The 4,393-nt window shown below is 38.7% G+C and overlaps 1 pseudogene; it reads right to left on the bottom strand.

Annotated features, from left to right (window-relative positions):
• The window catches only part of LOC107292811, a 28,014-nt pseudogene that overhangs the window by 16,854 nt on the left and 6,767 nt on the right, over nucleotides 1–4,393 (bottom strand).

A 4,393-nucleotide genomic window follows, 5' to 3' on the forward strand; every position in this document is an offset into this window, starting at 1 on the left:
CTAGTTGAGTTAGAATTATAGATTTCTCACTTGTTTACTTTTACCAGGTGTCCCTTGCTGTTCAGCTCAGGCCTCAACACAATAATATAACATTTTGGAGAAAAGATAAAGCCCAAGCACCCAGCACTGGAAGCTAAGATGGAGAAGATTTCCACAGCTACCATGTATTTTCCCTTGGAGCTCAGATAGGTTGGAAGAAAGGTCAGCCAAACAGTGCAAAACACAAGCATGCTGAATGTGATGAACTTGGCTTCATTAAAACTGTCTGGTAATTTCCTAGTTAAAAATGCCACAACAAAGCTGAGAGTGGCTAGGAAACCCATAAAGCCCAGGATGCAATAGAACATGACAGGAGAACCTTCATTACATTGTAGTATAATTTCTTCAGTCACTGAATGCAAATCAAAATCAGGGAAAGGGGGAGAGGTGGCCAGCCACACAATACAAATCAGGGCTTGAATAAAGGAACAAGAAAATATAATGGAATTAGAGAATCTTTTCCCCACCCATTTTCTCATTCGAGATCCAGGCTTGGTAGCCATGAAAGCAAAAAGCACTATGATGGTTTTGGCCAATATGCAAGAAATGGCTATGGTGAAAATCATGCCAAAGGAAGTTTGCCGAAGGAGGCACTTCCACTGTTCAGGCTTGCCAAGGAACAGCAAAGAACAAAGGAAAGAGAACAGGAGAGAGATCAGTAGAATATAGCTGAGACTTCGGTTGTTGGCTTTGACGATGGGTGTTTCTTTGTGTTTCATGAAGATTCCAAGCACCAAAGCTGTGAAGAGAGAAAAGCAGAAAGCAAGCATCGCCAGAATGATCCCCAAAGGTTCTGTATAAGACAGAAAAGTTATTTGTTTTGGAAGGCATCCATCCTTGAATCTGTTTGGGTATTGCTCCTCAGGGCATTCAAAACAATCCTCTATATCTGAAAAAGAAAATGATACATTATACTTTTTCAGTACAGCACTAGCACTAGCACTTAAGACTTATATACCACTCCATAGTGCTTTGCAGCACTCTCTCAGTGCTTTACAATGTCAGCATATTGACCCCTAACAATCTGGGTCCTCATTTTCTGATCTTGGAAGGAAGGAAGGATGGAAGGCTGAGTCAGCCTTGAGTTGGTCAGGATTGGCTGTGGGCAGAGTTAAACCGCAATATTGCATTCTGACCACTGCATCAGTTATAACCCAAAGCTGAATCACTTTCCTTAAATAAAAGGAAAATTTAAAGAAGAAGAAAAATAATAGATCAAGAGTTATAGTTATCCTGATTATTTCTTTTTATACTGAAATATTTTCCAGTTACCTCCTAAATCTAGCTACCTTTTAATAGAGATACAGAAAATGAAGAAAAAAGTATAAAACCAAAGCCACTTATGTTACTTATATGTTTATTAATGACCTCTTTATTAGTGGATTTTCTTGTTCACCAAATTCTTTGTAAAAAGTAAAAATGCTACAAAATGAATGTTAACTATTTATTTTAAAAAAGAAACAAAACATTAAAATATGGCAAGAACAATGATACTAAAGGAGATTCTAGCTCACTGGAAGCAGGCATTTTTTCTCATTTAGAAAAGTTGAGGATGAGCAAATTAAGGGGGAAATACTGCAGGTAGGCAGGCAGGAGTAGAGGAAAAGTGAAGTGAAGAGAAGGGCAGAGGAGAGGAGAGGAGAGGAGGGAAGGGAGGGGTGGGGAGGGGAGGGGAAGGAAAGAGAAGAGAAGAGAAGAGTTATATCTTCGGTTCTTTAGGCATTGAACGAGGCAGAGTGTTGAAACAGCAAACAAGTTTATTAACTCAGAACAGAAGCAGCCCTAAGGCTGCTGCACAGCTATTTATACAGTTAGCCTCTAGGTGGCAACCAATAGATTTAAAGTAACAGTTTCCCACCCCAAACCTCATTATCAGCTTGGAGACAGCCAGTCTGGCTTTCAGTAACAGCAACCCTTAAACAATACAGCAATGTAGGTCAGACATTAAGCAAGTGATTTAAAAAAGCTGTGGCCAATACATTACAAGAAGAGAAGAGAAGAGAAGACTTAGGAATTCAGAGCAAGCTTTGTTGGCATGCAATGTACATTTTGGATGAACAGAAATACTGCATGCTGCCAAATTTGGTCACAAGCCTTCCTGTATGTATAGCTATTTCTTACCTTCCTTGTCTGAAATCTTCCCATTTGAACAGGGAATGCAATTATAGCAGCAGAATTGTTCCCCTTCCTTCTTGGACTTAGTATACCCTAAATGGCAACGGCCATTACAGAGAGAGAGGGGCCGTGTCTGAAAAAAACCCAGAACGGAGTTAGTTAGATTTTGCTACTCATTAGACCAGGGTTGTCAAACTCAATTTCATTGAGGGTCGCATCAGCATTGTGGTTGCCCTCAGGGGGCCGGGTGGGTGTGGCCAGGGTGGGTGAAGCCTACTGGGTGGGCATGGATGGAGTGGGTGTGGCCTACTGGGTGGGTGTGGTCATCTCTACATCATTTGTGTCAAGGGTGCCTGTGGGGGCCTGGGTAGGAGTGGGATAGATCTGAGGGTCTCTGGTAGAAGGGGATGGGACCAGGGCAAGTGCCAAGGCATGGTCCACTGGAGGAGCCTCACTGTTCCTCTCAGGCCATGGGGAGCTTATGGAGCTAAGACTGAATGCGTTTCAGCATAGATGGCCACCACAAAATTGTACATTGGCTCCTGGCTGGCCTGGGCCAGGGCCAAGGCCAAGGCAGAGTGGGCCGTTCCCTCACTGTTTCCAGGATGGCTTCGTGGGCCACATGAAACCACTTCGCGGGCTGCATCCGGCTCCCGGGCCTTGTGTTTAACATGTCTGCATTAGACAATATACGGCTTAGGAAGACAGGATGATAGAATTAGAAGACATTTATATATGTATTTATTTCTATTACTTTTGCTGAGATAATATTCTCTGTTAAGTTTATTAGTTTTTATTATTACAGGTTTTCTATGAAACCCAAATCAAACAAATCTGGGTGATTTAAAGACATTGGAATAACAACAACAATAGCAACAACATCAATAAACCATTAAGAGTGATTCCAATGACATTTTGAGTGGGTTGAAGACTCTGTGAAATAAAACTGGCTTTTATGATCTGGAAAATATATTTTATTCTTTAGTGGTTAATTTCTTTTCTAACAAAGGCAGCTTCCTTGCTTCCAGTTGGTTTTTTTTCCTTTACCACATTTGTCTTTTTTTTTATTTATTTATTTATTTATTTATTTATTTATTTATTTATTTATTTATTTATTTATTTATTTATTTATTTATTTATTTATTTATTTATTTATTTATTTATTTATTTATTTATTTATTTATTTATTTATTTATTTATTTATTTATAATTTTCTTATAATTCATGCCTCCCCATCAATTCTGAAAATGTAGGTTCAAAATATCTTCATCTTTTCTTTCTACAGAGGATAATTTTATACTGAAATCATGTTTGGATCATGCTTTCCTAATTTATTAAAGGCATACACAAGCTATCAAAGGATATTTTTTCTATTTCATTTTAAATTTCTAGGAACTATATTAACATGATCATCTCTTCCTCCTCCTCCTCCTCCTCCTCCTCCTCCTCCTCCTCCTGCGTTTTATTCCTTCCACTCAGTCATGATTCCTGCTGACTACCTGGACAGGTCCCTGCCATTTTGTTGCCAAGATTTTTTCAAAAGTGGTTGGATGTTACATCTTTCTTAGGGTTGAGAAGTCCTAAATCATAGATTGAAAATCGCACACACTAGAACTATAATCCTCCAGTTTCTAGCCTGATGCTTTAACCATCACACCATCTGGTTCTGTCTTCAGAAGGGTCACATTTAGCTTCCAGCCCATTCAAAACATTATTTGTACCAAAACTATATATTTCCCAAACAAAGAATATACAGTACTTCTAACAATAAAATTAATTGGGGATTCAGCTTAATTCAAGGGTATCACGCCCCATTTGATTTGTGCAGGTCCAGAAATATTGAAACTATTTTTTTAACTATTGTGGATAACAACTTTATACAGCTTCATATGCATCTTAACCCTACCTGGTTAAATATCCCAGGCCACACAATGGCATCTTCCTGGATAGTAAGAATTTCGCCTGAGGACTCCTTTGTGTCTATGTTACCAATGCTAACTCTCAGAAAAGATTGATTGGGAAACATAATCCAATTTAAAATATTGAAACCACCTACTAATTCTCCATTCTGATCAAAAGAAATCTCTTCCTCAGCACTGTTATTGAATGAGGTGCTTCTCAAATAATGGTGGAGCTAAGTTGAGAGGAAAGAGAAAAGCGTGAACAACAAAATAATTCTCCATAGTGGATATTGCAGTAATTGGAGACAGCAGAATAGAAAATAAGGTACTGGAAAAAA

Source organism: Protobothrops mucrosquamatus, unplaced genomic scaffold (genome assembly GCF_001527695.2).
Source record: "Protobothrops mucrosquamatus isolate PMUCROS unplaced genomic scaffold, P.Mucros_1.0 scaffold1428, whole genome shotgun sequence".
Lineage (NCBI taxonomy): Eukaryota > Metazoa > Chordata > Lepidosauria > Squamata > Viperidae > Protobothrops > Protobothrops mucrosquamatus.